The sequence below is a fragment of the Engystomops pustulosus genome, chromosome 2, assembly GCF_040894005.1.
Source record: "Engystomops pustulosus chromosome 2, aEngPut4.maternal, whole genome shotgun sequence".
Classification (NCBI taxonomy): Eukaryota; Metazoa; Chordata; class Amphibia; order Anura; family Leptodactylidae; genus Engystomops; species Engystomops pustulosus.
Window position 1 is genome coordinate 105,475,880 of NC_092412.1, and position 16,303 is coordinate 105,492,182.

General features: G+C 43.9%; 1 long non-coding RNA gene across 1 annotated transcript in view; it reads left to right on the forward strand.

Moving 5' to 3' along the window:
- The window catches only part of LOC140118240 (uncharacterized), a 35,563-nt gene extending 20,193 nt beyond the window's left edge, over window positions 1-15,370 (forward strand). Inside the window, exons 2-3 of the long non-coding RNA XR_011853157.1 lie at window positions 10,605-10,726; window positions 15,044-15,370. This is a non-coding gene — a long non-coding RNA (uncharacterized lncRNA). The remainder of the gene's footprint in view (window positions 1-10,604; window positions 10,727-15,043) is intronic.
- Window positions 15,371-16,303: the final 933 nt, after the last annotated feature.

The window sequence follows — 16,303 nt, forward strand, 5'->3', positions numbered from 1 at the left end:
TCTCACAGCAGATTCTGGTACTAGAGTGGTCGTGAAGAGTTTCCTCAGGAGTAGTCCACCAGCCTGGTAGTAGATGCAGGCTGGGATGGAGCTGTGTCCAAGTTCTGGAAGCTGCAGCTCTGGATTTGAGTCTCCTGACTCTGGTCCTGGGATTAGGTTAAGTGTCAGTTAAGTGTTAACTGTCTCTCTCTTCACTCAGACCATGTGTTCTGGAGGTCTGCTTGTAAAGAACTTGTGCTTTCCAAGAGAGCTGGTGGTAAAGAGGCCTGTGCTCCTCCCTGCCCAGGGGTTTTATTCTCCTGGTCAGGTGGTAGCACCTCTCCAATCACACTTCAGTTTACAATGCAGCAACATCATTGGTCAATAACTTACATCTACTTAACTATTGCCTGTTCAGGCAGAATCTACAGCTGCTGATTACCTTAGACTACCCTGCATCATCCATTGGTGAGTTGATCAGACTCCCTAGATGGATCCTGACAGGTAGAGGGCATTATTCGAAACTACTCCCTTGCCTATACGTTGGCTTATTGTGGCTCCTCACCTCCCCCACATATTATGGCTTCTCATATCCACCTCATATTGTAGCCCCTTACCTCTCCATCATATTGTGTCTGATTGGTCCTACCATATTCTGCCATGTACAGTATATGTTAATTTTGCACATGATCTGTTACAATGTGCCACTTTCTTATGCACTGGCACCACCCCCAGTTCCACTGAAGACTCCTGCTTCAGGGTAATAATAGGGGCAGTGAGAGTGAGCAGGCCTATCATCACCACAGCACATGTATCTTCTCCAGCATAGACTCTCTGCGCAGGCTGCCAGATCTGCTCTCTGCTGCAGCCCTTCCCCCAGCAGCTCCTCACACAAGGCCATTCTCTAGTGAGGGAGGAGGCTGCAGCCATTACCTTAGCCCTGCCTGCCAGGCTGCATCACATAGCTGAGGAATTACAACATCACATTTTTCTGTATAAAACATAGTAAGTGTTTTATGAGATTTCCATGCTGTTCATATATATTGTACACATGTGTGTTTAAGTATATACATGGTTTAGTGTTCAGATGTTTCAGAAAATGTATCTATGTGTATAAGGCATCATGCACGCGTGCATATAATGGTACTGTGAGATAGCTGCTATTTTTCCATTCTTTCACTACCACATTACTTTCTATGGGCTCATGCCTTGTACCACTCATCGCCATGCCATGAACATGCTGACTGCCCACAAAAGATAGAGCAGGTCCTATACCTGCCCGGGCTGTCTTTCTATTGATATCAGCGGTGTTTAATTATTTTAGTATATGTTATAGTTATTTCTAGGTGTGAATGGGGCTGGATCAGCAGGCATCCCCAGAGCAGACATCCAGCATCCCTTTGAGGGATGTGTCGGGTTAGTTTCAGAGCAGAGACCACACCATCTGTCCATATATGGTTTCTACATCTACCAGGGCTTCCCTAGACACAAGACTCTATTTAAAGGGAACCTACCACCACGAATCTACCTATAAAGGTAGATCGGGTGGTAGGTGGATGTATGGGACGTGAGGATAGCCCTTTTTAGAGCTAATCCTCACGTCCCCACTAGCGTAGCATAAACTTTATTGCCTTGATATGTAAATTTTATTAAGCGGCTACTGGGGCGTGGAGTAGCCGGACACGAGGCTACACGGCGCGGCTACTCCACGCCCCAGTAACCGCTTTCCCCGCCTACCCTTTGATCTTCGGCGCGCAGCTGCTTCAGATAAAGAAAATAACTTTATAAGACTTGTGATTTTGTGAGGTACAGAGCTGGAGATTCAGGCAAAATTCAGGCAATTAAAATTAAAGACAAGGTTCAAAATAAAAATCTAAGGCTACATTCACATTCACGCACCGTAGCACGGCGGGTACACGGCAGTGCCGGGAAGAGGAGTAGGGGCAGATCGCCCTGCCCCCCGCCCCTCTCCCCTCTCCATAGGAATATAATAATAATAATAATAATTCTTTATTTATATAGCGCACACAGATTATGCAGCGCTGCACAAGCATGTCAAATTGGTCCCTGTCCCCATGGGGCTCACAATCTAAACAACCTAACAGTATGTTTTTGGAGTGTGGGAGGAAACTGGAGTACCCGGAGGAAACCTACGCAAACACGGAGAGAACATACAAATGCTTTGCAGATGTTGACCTGGGTGGGATTCAAACCCAGGACCCCAGTGCTGCAAGGCAGAAGTGCTACTCACTCAGCCACCATGCATATATATGGCACACGGCGCCGTATTCCGGAGAAAGATAGGACATGTCCTATCTTTTTACAGCCTACAGAGTGGTATGGTGCCGCCCGTTGGGCGCCTTGCACCCATTACCATCTATGGGGGTGGGGCGTATGTCGGCCATTTATACGTCAACCTTATATACGCTGGCCGTATATACGTCGTCCGCATATACGTCCCCCATACGACAGTGTGAATGTAATAGCTTAAAGGAAACCTACCACTTAGTATGGCAGGGGTAAGCTGTAAGTACCGAGCACCAGCTCAGGGTGAGCTGGTGCCGGTACTTACTTTCGTTAGTGTTAAAACCGCGGTATCGCGGTTTTAACACTTTTTAAACTTTAGGGCAGAAGGGGCTTCGGCGCTGTGCGCGACCGTGCGCGCGCAACATCTCCGCTATTTCCTATGGAGGCGCGCGCACGATCGTGCGCACGCAGCGCCGAAGTGTCTTTTGCCCTAAAGTTTAAAAAGTGTTAAAACCGCGATACCGCGGTTTTAACACTAACGAAAGTAAGTACCGGCACCAGCTCACCCTGAGCTGGTGCTCGGTACTTACAGCTTACCCCTGCCATACTAAGTGGTAGGTTTCCTTTAAGTCCTAACGTTTGTTTTTAACTCTCTGTAATTTTGGTACAGTCCCCCATGGCGGGGAGAACGTTTGACAGCATTGATAATGAGGCAATGCTTTATTTACATATAAGTAATACAGTATATGGCGGATCACTGTAAGTATTTTATACTATATGGCAGTGATGGCAAATCTTTTAGAGACGGAGTGCCCAAACTACAACAAAGACCCGCTTATTTATTGCAATGTGCCAACACAGAAATTTAATTTGTGATTTATACTCCCTTCTCTGTCACAGTTTTCATTGATACCAGCACTCTGAGGTCACCAATAAAGCAGAAAATAGTCTCAGGTACAGCTGTCACTTTAAAATATCTCTGTGCACAGCAAGTCCTTGGATGTCTGGGACTGCAGGAAGATACCTGGAGTCATCTCTGGTGATGGCCTGAGTGCCCACAGAAAGGGATCTAAGTGCCACCTCTGGCACCAGTGCCATAGGTTAGCCATCACTGCTATATAGTGACATACTGTATGTATTTTATACTATATGGCGGAATGTTGTATGTATTTTTTTACTATGTAGTGGTATGCTGTATGTATTTTATACTAAATGGCAGAATGTTGTACGTATTTTATACTATATAGTGGCATACTATATGTATTTTATACTATATGGTGGTATGCTGGTATGTATGGTATTGTATGCTGTATGTATTTTATGCTATGTGGTGGTATGCTGTATGTGTTTTATGCTATATGGTGGCACACTGTATGTATTTTATACTATATGGTGGTATGCTGTATGTATTTTTTAATTATATGGTGGCATGCTGTATGTATTTCATACTATATATCAGCATACTATATGTATTTTATATGATAAGGTGATATGCTGTATGTACTTTATATTATATAGTGGTATGCTGTATGTATTTTATACGATATGGCAGCATACTGTATGTATTTTATACTATATGGTGGTACACTGTATGTATTTTATATTATATGGTGGTATACAGTAGGTATTTAATACTATATATCAGCATACTATATATATATATTTTGTACTATAAGGTGAAATGCTGTATGTACTTTATATTATATAGTGGTATGCTGTATGTATTTTATACAATATGGTGGCATACTGTATGTATTTTATACTATATGGTGGCATGCTATATGTATTTTATACTTTATATCAGCATACTATATGTATTTTATACTATAAGGTGATATGCTGTATGTACTTAAAGGGAACCTGTCACCAGGAGACCCATTTTTAGCACTCCCCTAGTCCCCACAGAGCATAGTACATACGCTGCCAAAGTGTTTTTGTATTAAAAATTGGTTTTACAGAAAAAAAGATATGTTATATTGTACCTTTCATTAGCATCTGCTGTGTGACTAGGCAGTTGCCTTTTGGGAGGAGCTGGAAAGGAGCAGTCGTCCCCCCACCCTTGGGGAACAGCTACTCCATGTGAACTTTTCAAATATATGAAAACACCCATCACTTGGCTTAGCGACGCCCCCTGCTCCTCTACTGCCAATCCCGGGTGTGGGGAGTTATTCATATATTTGAAAAGGTAACATGTTTCCCAAGGGTGGGGGAGAACTGCTCCTTTCCAGACCCTCCTTTTTGGCAACTGCCTAGTCACACAGCAGATGCTAATGAAAGGTACAATATAACATATCTTTTTTTCTGTAAAACCAATTTTTTATACAAAAACACTTTGGCAGTGTATGTACTATGCTCTGTGGGGACTGGGGGAGTGCTAAAAATGGGTCTCCTGGTGACAGGTTCACTTTAATATTATATAGTGGTATGCTGTATGTATTTTATACGATATGGCGGCAAACTGTATGTATTTTATACTATATGGTGGCATGCTGTATGTATTTTATACTTTATGGCAGCATACTGTATGTATTTTATACTATATGGTGATATGCTATATGTATATACATACAGCATGCTTCCATATAGTCTAAAATACATACAGCATGCCGCCATATAGTATAAATTACATACAGCATACCGCCTTATAATATAAAATACATACAGCATGCCGCCATATAGTATAAAATGCATACTGCATGCCACCATATAGTATAAAATTAATAAAGCATGCCGCCATATAGCATAAAATACATACGGTGTGCCGCCATATAGTATAAAATACATACAGCGTGCCACCATATAGTATAACATAAAATACATACAAAAGTGAAAGTGGTTGCGCTCACCTCCCTAATCACCGTTGTATAATGAAGGTGATTCAGGGAGAGCTGTGTGAGAACCAGCAATGATCCGCTTGAAATCAATAAAAGATTGAGACTCCAGCATCCAGACTAAGCAAAAATAGTTAAAAGTCCACTATTTATTCTTAATTATATAAAGTACGAGTCATCACATGGGTCTGACGCGTTTCTGACCAATGCGGTTCTTAGTTATAAAAATACTGTCAAAAGACATGTATTATAACAAGAAAAGGTGAAGTTCTGGGTTTAAAACCACACCTTTTCCGATACAACCAAAACTATATAGTAATGCATAGAAGAATAGACATAGGCAATATAATTAGTGGTACAATGTAAAATGATGGCACATTAGATTATTAGTACAGATATAATAGATGGTTTTTAAGATTCATACCTGAGGGAGAACAAGTTTGTAACGATAAAATCCAATAAGCCTCACACATGCTTAACTCCCTAGTCCAATCTCTGCCTCTAAGTGGGAGGGACCCATTCCATTGGAGTGACATGTAAGCTAGTCTAATTTCCATTGAGTACTTGTCTGAAACGTTTGGACAGACCTGACATGCTTTGATTAAAAGTTCAAGGTAACATGTTACCAGGAGACCCATTTTAGCACCCCCATGGTCCCCACAGAGCATAGTGCATACACTGCCAAAAGTTTTTGTATAAAGAATAGATTTTACAGGAAAAAAGATATGTTATATAGTGACTTTCAATGCCATGTGCTCTGTGACTAGGCACTTGTCCCCTGGGAGTGGCTAGCAACACCACCTACTCCTCTATAGCCACTCCCAGGGGACAAGTGCCTAGTCATAGAGCACATGGCATTGAAAGTTACTTCTCTTTATACAAAAACTCTTTTGCTGTACTATTTTCTGAGGAAACTGCGGGGGGTGCTAAAAATGGGTCTCCTGGTAACATGTTCCCTTTCAGTTTCTTTTAATAGTGTCATCTGTGCTGTGTTCCCATATCCTTTTTTTTATTTTTAAATAGCACAGCCTATGTACTGTATATTGCACTGTGAGCAGGTAGCCATGTAAACTACTCTACAGTAGTAGTTTCCCCTAGTAATGTAATGCCCAGCGGCCTCCTCCAGTAATGTAATGCCTGGAAGCCTCCCCAGTAATGTAATGCCCAAGCAGCCTTCCCCAGATAATGTAATGCCCAGCAGCCTTCCCCAGTAATGTAATGTCCAGCAGCCTCCGCCAGTAATGTATTGGCCAGCATCCTCCCCCAGTAATGTAATGCCTGGCAGCCTCCCCCAGTAATGTAATGCCCATCAGCCTCCCCCAGTAATATATTGCCCATGCAGCCACCCCCAGTAATGTAATGCCCAGCAGCCTCCCCCAGTAATGTAATGCCCAGCAGCCTCCCCAGTAATGTAATGCCCAAGCAGCCTCCCCAGATAATGTAATGCCCAGCATCCTCCCCAGTAATGTAATGCCCAGCAGTCTCCCCAGTAATGTAATGCCCAAGCAGCCTCCCCAGATAATGTAATGCCCAGCAGCCTTCCCCAGTAATGTAATGTCCAGCAGCCTCCACCAGTAATGTATTGGCCAGCATCCTCCCCCAGTAATGTAATGCCTGGCAGCCTCCCCCAGTAATGTAATGCCCATCAGCCTCCCCCAGTAATATATTGCCCATGCAGCCACCCCCAGTAATGTAATGCCCAGCAGCCTCCCCCAGTAATGTAATGCCCAGCAGCCTCCCCCAGTAATGTAATGCCCAGCAGCCTCCCCAGTAATGTAATGCCCAAGCAGCCTCCCCAGGTAATGTAATGCCCAGCATCCTCCCCAATAATGTAATGCCCAGCAGCCTCCCCAATAATGTAATGCCCAGCAGCCTCCCCAAGTAATATCATGCCAAGCAGCCTCCCCCAGTAATGTATTGGCCAGCATCCTCCCCCAGTAATGTAATGTCCGGCAGCCTCCCCCAGTAATGTAATGCCCAGCAGCCTCCCCCAGTAATGTAATGCCCAGCAGCCTCCCCCACTAATGTAATGCCAAAGCAGCCTCCCCAAGTAAAGGTATGAGGAGCAGATGCTGTGCCATTTGTAACCTATTTGGAATATATAAAATGTGTAAAGCAACTCAGCTGAAGATGAGACCGGAAGACTTAGCTTACTGCTGCAGGAGATAAAGATAAAGAGGTTTTTAGAATTCTAACAACTTCAATCTAAGGGTAAATGTTCTATTCTAAAACTTGGAGATATAATAATTGCTATGATGACTAAATTACAGGATGAAGACAACCGTCTGCAGCCCTGGCTCTACTGCTCCTTTCCTTTGAGTGGCCCCTCAATGTTATGGAAACGGGTGGAGGACATTGTCTTCATTAGAATGGGCCTCCCTGTGATGCTGAGGCAGTTTGGACTCCACTACTTATTGTACGGTGGGTTAGCAGGAAAATTTTCCCCAACCTAGACCTGGAGTGGAATCTGTGCTTTAGCATCTCATGGGCGAACTGTAGTTATGAGATCAGATGCAAAGGGAGGAGTGTATGAGAAACCTACCCATGAGTCGTACTCTGAATGATGTATGTGTGATGTTGTGTTGTAAGAATTGAGTTGTTTGTGTATAAGGGTACGAACACAATGGTTTCGCCTGTGAACTATTACCGTAAATAGTTCCTGGGTTGATTGAAAGAACATGAAGGTTAGTCTAACTCATGGTAGTGAAGACAACCTGTGGTACGCGGGCTACGGTCCATGATAAAGGGACTCTTCTTGAAAAGGGGTGTCGGAGAGATGACTTTGTCCTGAAAAAAATGCGTATCAACGAATGACATCTGTTTGTGTTCTGATTTTTGTCTTTGTATTGTACTTCTTTGTCTTTGCATTTTGATTTTTGATGGTTTATTCCCAAGGTATATTTTGTAACACTAACCTAATATTGTAACTGAAAATAAAAAAATAACCTAAGTTTCTGTACTGATTTTTACAGCTGAATTAAACTTTTACTGTTGTTTGAGATTTATTGCAGGATTCTGGAGAAAGGTAGATATTTGCTGTCCATTGTTTCCCTGACCCACATGGTACTGAGCAGGAGCGAGACGCATCATTAAGAGAAGGATCTCAAGATACAAGTGATCTATCCTGTCCCATGTTCTCTTTTTTTACATATAACATTTCCTTTGTAAATTGTAATAATTAGTAATAACTCGTGCCCCCAGCGTTCAGTGGTTCCAGCTATGTGGAAGAGCCGTTGCAAAGCTTGGGAGGAGTGGTTACGGTTGGCTGGCGGTTTCCCCCCCCAGCGGATGCGGATGCCAGGTGACAGTATCTTTCTTGGCTGCTTTGAGGGAGGAAGGAGTCTCTGCTGCTACTGCAAAGAGGAGGCTGGCTGGGGTGACTTTTATTTAGAAGCTCCATGGTTTTGGAGATCTAACAAAACAATTTGCTATTCAGCAGGCGTTAAAAGGATGGCGCAAAGAGGCATTGTCAAGGGAGAGGCCGAGACCAGTCTCTTTTGCTCTCCTTCAGCGGCTCATGGTTGCAGTGCAGGCTGTTTGCAGTGACACATATGAATGCGGGTTATTCCGAGCTGAATTTTCCCTGGCCTTCTATGCAGCCCTGAAGGTGAGCGAGCTGGTGTCCAAAAATGCTAACGGTCTGGGAGGTCTATGCGATGACCATGTGGTAGTTTTGGGAAGTAAGGTGAGGGTCTGGGTAAGACAATCCAAAACAGACCAGATGAGTAGAAGGGAATGGCTGGCTTTCGACTTCTGCCCAGTTCGCTGCATTGGTGAGTATATTGGTTTGCGCTCTTCTTCTGTTTCTCTAGTGCATGCCCAGGGTTAACCTTTAACATGCTTTCAGTTTCAGGCAGTTATTAAGCGGTGTATTAGAGTGGTTTGCTTAAATGAAAGGAAGTTTGGCACAGACTCATTTCGATAGGCGCCGTCACAGAGGCAGATGCACTAGGTATGGGTGAAGAAGGAGTAAGGCGGCTGGGTAGGTGGCGTTTAAGGTGTTTTAAAGGTGTTTTTACTTGGTGAGGTTGCTTGCCCGCCAGGTGGTAATGGGGTAAAATAGTCCCCGCAGTCCTGTATCTTTGTAGTAATTGGGAATATAGTAACGTATTTAGGTAATTATTTTGGTTATATTGTTTATGAATTAATCTTAGTTTTTGTAATGTACCAATATAATTGGGTTAAGAACACCGGGGGAAGGCCCACAAAATTTGCCAGTTCGGAGCCACGAAATTCCTAATGGTGGTCCTGTCACTCTCCTACGGATAAATCTGCAGAAGAGAGTGAGCAGTATGACCAGACCAATATCACTCTCCTATAGCGCCATCTACAGGAGAGAACAGTACCACAAGACTAATGTCACTCTTCTATACCGCCATCTACAGGGGAGAGCAGTATCACAAGACTAATGTCACTCTCCTATGGCGCCATATACAGGGGAGTGCAGTATAACCAGATTAATGTCACACTCCTATAGTGCAAATCATTGCTGAGGTCAGTTACTGACATGTTGGGTGTCATAATCAAAGAAAATGAAACCTTGCACAGCAGAATATAACGCCAAGTAAAGGTAATGGTCGACACACTCAAAACAAGTAATCAAAAAACCAGATAAAGCAGTGTGCCACTGACATAATGGGTTCAGAAAAACATAACAAGTTTTATTTGTATCAAACACTGAACACAAACACATATCTAAAATCAATTAAAAGTGTACCAAAGTACATACAATTGTCTACCATGTTGTGCACTGCGGTCGGTGCAGAAACAAGACACCTCCTGAATGGGCAATATGCACCCAAGCCACCCCTAAGTAATGAGAAAACAGGTATATAGTGCAAATGCATATATCAAGCTGCCATTAAAGTAAATGCTAGGTGAATTGATGCCTACAGTGCAATCATGGTATACATTCAATACAGGTAATGGAGGCAAATCCTAGTGCAAAAGACAAATAACCTGGCAATGAGCCAGTAAGATAGCAGCATACAAACGGGGTGGTAAAGTGGTCAGGAGGTGGAGGGCTCCCCACGCGTTATGTCTCCAACTGGAGACTTCCTCAGGGGTAAAAGAGCAGCGCTGAAACTACCTCGGGGCTGTAAATCAAAATGTGTTTATACCTTGATATAGCGGATTAAAACACTAGCTAAGGTAAGCTCCGGTACCAGCCCACCCTGAGCCGGTGCCCGGTGTTTACATCTAATACCTACCATCAGAAGTGGTAGGTTTCCTTTAAAGCGGTTGGCCACTTCACAGAAATCTATAGTAACTTGTATTAAAATATTGGGGAAGTTTAAAAGTGTCAAAGTTAGGCCACATTCTTGATCATTTTTGGATGTGATCTCTGTTGCTAATGAGACAGAATAGTACGGTGCCACACAGCCGAATATACGTCCCAACAACGTCTGTGTGGCTCCGTACCATTCTGTCTGATTAGCATATTTTTATTGAGATTTTCTCAGTTTTTAGAGACTAAACAAATATTCATAAACACAAGAATATACTCAATGGGGAAAATTTACTTACCCGGTCCTGTCGCGATCCCAGATTCGGGAGGTCCGACAAGGATGAAGTCTGGGGCGATTCATGAAGATTGTACGCCGGAGTTCCTGCATCCGTTGCTTCTCCGCCAAGGTCCGCCGGAGTTCACCTCCTTCTTCCCGATGCTTGTAAGTGCGTGTCTTGCGACACATTTCTAAATGTTTAATCGTGCACATTGTCTGAACCCGTCGGGTTGTCCGACGGCAAGCCCTCCAATCTCTGTCGCGTGCAAGCCGGTGCCGAAGTGCCAAAATCCGATCGCGTGCGACACAATCCCCTATGCGATGCAGCGCAAAACGGAAATCGTTGGGAAACCCGATGCAAATGCGCTCCGCAGACCCTTAGTAAATGAGCCCCAATATGTCCATTGTCACAGCGTTCCTCATTCTAGATCAATAAATATCAGGTCCATGGGCTCACAAAATTGTTATCGTATTTTTCGGCCTATAAGGCGCACCGGACTATAAGGCGCACCTCTAATAAATGCCTGCTAAGACATCTAGGTTCATATATAAGGCGCACTGGAGTATAAGGCGCAGGATCAAATGCAGTACCTAAAAATGACCAGCAGGTGGCACAGTTCTAGCCAGCTACACTTCCCGGGAAACTTGTCATCAGCGTGTCAGAGAGCTCAGATATCAGAGGTATGGGCTGCTGGGGGTTAATGCAGGGTGATGCAGCAGGGGTTAAGCGGTCTCCCTCTGCTCCTTCTCCTTCCCTCCTCAGCCAGGGTGTTATTCCTGTGGGGTTCCCTGTGGCTCCTTCTCTCTCCCCTGTTACAGGGCTGGCAGGTATGGGGGATTGTTTACTGATGATGATGATTGCCTCGTGGCCGCTCCGGTCTCTCCGTGCTAGGGGAGGGCAGGATGGGCACAATGTTAGTTGTGGTGCCAGGGCACTTCAGGAGCCAGGGACCCTGTATACTGTGTGGGAAGGTGCAGGAAATTTCTGGGGATGGAGCTATTAAACACTGGTAAATGTACAGTACATCTTGTCTGTAGTACATTTCTGTATAAGTTCATATATAAGGCGCACTGGCCTATAAGGCGCACCTTTGATTTCTGAGACAATTAAAGGATTTTTGGTGCGCCTTATAGGCCGAAAAATACGGTAATATACACACCCCAGGTTTAAAATGCCAACATTGTGGAGGACCCCACGATACAACAGAGGCCGGCCCAGGCATCCTATATAAATTGTACTATGTAAAATCACATGAGACCAAGACAGTAGTGGGTTAGCTTTCTAGAAGCTAAGCCAGAGTCCATCCATGGCAACCAAAGTTTCGCAAATTTCTTCAAGGCCCCACGTTTGTGAATATCAATAAATTCTGAACCGGTTGTACAGACCAGGTTCAGCCAGTGTTGGGCAATTAGTTTACGTGCCATATATATTAATTTTCATCGCTTCTGTGGTTGGTAAGTCCTCTACATATCCCAATACAGAAACAAAGGGAGAAAGCACAATCTGAACACAATATACATCATTAAAGGGGTATTCTCGTTTGGGCATGTACATTCTGTTTCATTAATCTGCCATATTTAATGTTCCTGTGTGAAGATAATTTCTCATAAATGTAGTCATATGGTCCCTTAGAAACAAGACTGTGTCCCTGGATACGGCCACCTCTGCTGAAGGGATTGCACAAAGAGAAAAGTTTTTGTAAATGAAATGTCCGGGAGTTACTGCATGTCCCACAGCCGTCCTGTGGTAATGATTGCTGAAGCCAGGTGGTCATGCAGGACTCATTAGTGCATCTCTGGCCACTGTTGCCAAAATGTGAGGTGGTAGGATCCGAGGAAGCCATCTCATTTCTAAGGGACAATATGGCTACATTTATGAGAATTTTTTGATAACATCCAATTGAAGAAATGTTTACATGTGGCAAATGAATTAAATTAAATGTAAATGCCCAGATGGGAAAACCCCTTTAATGACATCTATCACTGCCTTCCAGAAACCCTTTAAATTTGGGCAGGACCAGATAATGTGGAGCGAATCTGCCATCTCGCATGAGAACGAGGGCAGTGGGCATCAGATCTAGCTCCTATGTCAAACAAGAATTTAGGGGTCCTATAGACTTTGTGGAGCAGGTATAGTTGTAAGAGCCTCTGAGCATCCCTAGGAAAGATGGAACATACTATTTCTCAATTTCTTTCCACTTATCTTCCTCTATAGGTCCTATATCCTCCTCCCAGAATCCCAATGTCAAAAAATCCTTCCAAAGGTCCAGCATATACTTATACAATAGGCACCGTACCATTCCATGCATGCGGAAAAGACATAGAATGGCGAGCATACACTCATCGGCCACTTTATTAGGTACACCATGCTAGTAACGGGTTGGACCCCCTTTTGCCTTCAGAACTGCCTCAACAAGGTGCTGGAAGCATTCCTCAGAGATTTTGGTCCACATTGACATGATGGCATCACACAGTTGCCGCAGATTTGTCGGCTGCACATCCATGATGCGAATCTCCCGTTCCACCACATCCCAAAGATGCTCTATTGGATTGAGATCTGGTGACTGTGGAGGCCATTTGAGTACAGTGAACTCATTGTCATGTTCAAGAAACCAGTCTGAGATGATTCCAGCTTTATGACATGGCGCATTATCCTGCTGAAAGTAGCCATCAGATGTTGGGTACATTGTGGTCATAAAGGGATTGACATGGTCAGCAACAATACTCAGGTAGGCTGTGGCGTTGCAACGATGCTCAATTGGTACCAAGGCGCCCAAAGAGTGCCAAGAAAATATTCCCCACACCATGACACCACCACCAGCCTGAACCGTTGATACAAGGCAGGATGGATCCATGCTTTCATGTTGTTGACCCCAAATTCTGACCCTACCATCCGAATGTCGCAGCAGAAATCGAGACTCATCAGACCAGGCAACATTTTTCCAATCTTCTACTGTCCAATTTCGATGAGCTTGTGCAAATTGTAGCCTCAGTTTCCTGTTCTTAGCTGAAAGGAGTGGCACCCGGTGTGGTCTTCTGCTGCTGTAGCCCATCTGCCTCAAAGTTCAATGTACTGTGCGTTCAGAGATGCTCTTCTGCCTACCTTGGTTGTAACGGGTGGCGATCTGAGTCACTGTTGACTTTCTATCAGCTCGAACCAGTCTGCCCATTCTCCTCTGACCTCTGGCATCAACAAGGCATTTCCGCCCACAGAACTGCCGCTCACTGGATGCTTTTTCTTTTTCGTACCATTCTCTGTAAACCCTAGAGATGGTTGTGCGTGAAAATCCCAGTAGATCAGCAGTTTCTGAAATACTCAGACCAGCCCTTCTGGCACCAACAACCATGCCACGTTCAAAGGCACTCAAATCACCTTTCTTCCCCATACTGATGCTCGGTTTGAACTGCAGGAGATTGTCTTGACCATGTCTACATGCCTAAATGCACTGAGTTGCCGCCATGTGATTGGCTGATTAGAAATTAAGTGTTAACGAGCAGTTGGACAGGTGTACCTAATAAAGTGGCCGGTGAGTGTACATCCATGTGAATGCAGCCATAGACAGTGTACAGTTGGACTAGACTGAATCTTATACTGCTCCAGATTTATCACACTGTCTGTCATTAGTTATCTTCTTGCTTTTGAGTAACTTTGAGAGGAAATTATAACACTTGGTGGAGGTTGCAGACTGTTGGAGAGTTTTCTTAAATGTATTTCTATGGTGATAACTGGCTCACTGTAGTGTGAGGGGAGATATTATTTACATTTTAAGGCTTGTTATTAGAGATGAGCGGACTCAAACCTCAAGTTCGGTCCAGGGTTCGGGTGTGTCCCGCGTGACCCTAACATATATATCCGCAGCTGTGCAGCCAGTCCAGCTAATTCACACCCCTAGCTACTAGCAATACTTCAGGATGAACCTGAACCCTGAACCCAAACTTGAAGTTCGGGTCCGTTCATCTCTACTTGTTATTTACGCATCAGTCCATGGACTGACTAGTGAAATGATTTGCTGATCTCTGTTCCTCATACTCTACATCCGACTATATATGGCCTAACTATATATCACACATGTAACACTCCCTCACTCCATTATTTGATTCATATCTTTGGTCCAGAATTTTAAATAAATTTCATATAAATGGTCTATAATATTTTAATTTCACTTTATTTCCTTTATTATACTGTACTTTTTATGCTTAAAGAGATACTGTCACCAGGTTTTACCCCACTAAACTACTAGCCCCCTCAGGTAGTGTATGAAATTTCAATTCTAGAATCCCTCTTTTATGCTAAATCTCGCCCAAATATCTCCAGGCTTTTGGTATCATTATAATGAAAGAATTTGATCAGACTTGTGGTTTTGTGTGATACAGTATCGGAAATACATACAGAGTGTTAAAGACATGGTTGAAAATTGTAACTGAAAGTAAAAATCCAATTTCTAAATATTTTTTAATGTTTTTATTTTTTGTTTCTCTAAGACTAGGTACACATGAATCGTGTGCGGATGTGGTGATGAGAGGGGTTTAGCGCCATAGAAGCCGGACAGACGCTCCACAATTCAGGCAGAAATTGGACCTGCTTTACCTTTTGTGTCGCGGTCTTCGGGCTGAGTCACAGTACGGTGGGACATGTTGTGCTGACTGCCCCATGACCTTGCAGGACAAATCTCTATAACAGTCTTGACCTGCTGCAATTTGTGCGTCTCGCTCACTGCCCCCTATATGGTTGTATGGATGAGGCCTGAAGGTGTATGGGAGATTGTTTTTAACAGGACTGATTTTTGAATAGTTCCATATTTGGGAAAAATAAAGACTAGAGATGAGCGAACACTAAAATGCTCGGGTACTCGTTATTCGAGACGAACTTTTCCCGATGCTCGAGTGCTCGTCTCGAATAACGAACCCCATTGAAGTCAATGGGAGACTCGAGCATTTTTCAAGGGGACCAAGGCTCTGCACAGGGAAGCTTGGCCAAACACCTGGGAACCTCAGAAAAGGATGGAAACACCACGGAAATGGACAGGAAACAGCAGGGGCAGCATGCATGGATGCCTCTGAGGCTGCATAATCGCACCATTATGCCAAAATTATGGGCAACAGCATGGCCATGACAGAGTGACAGAATGAAGCTAGATAGCATCTAAAACATCCAATAATTGACCCTGACACTATAGGGGACGGCATGCAGAGGCAGCGGCAGCAGGCTAGAGAGTGTCATGGCGACATACCCTAAATGGACTCAGGCTTCAAACCAATGGGTGGCAGAGAGGAACCAAAGGAGGTGAGCAAGAAGCGCTCAAATAATATCGGTACATGATAAAAGTTTGCCAGTATATTTTGTGGATTACACAGCAGGGTGGCGACAAAGTTAACATGGAAGCCATGAAAACAACCCAAAATTCTGCCTGACACAGCTCGTTTGATAAGGGGACGATGTATGGAGGCAGTGAACTAGTAGTAGATTAAAGGTGCTGCAGTTAAAACTATGTTAGTTGGATCTTGGCATGGAGCTGGCGCTCCGCTGCCAGGCGAGCTTTCGCCAATCCAAGCCCCTGTCTATAGGCTACTCCCCAAACAGCACTTCTAAGAACCTTTTGTATAAGATCAAGTGTAGTAGCGTTCTTATAAGTTTAGGATATGGCGGGTGAGGGGAATGTAAACAGATGCGCAAGAAGCGCTGAAATAATATCCCTAAATGGTAAAAGTTTGCAAGTATATTTTGGGGATTACACAGCAGGG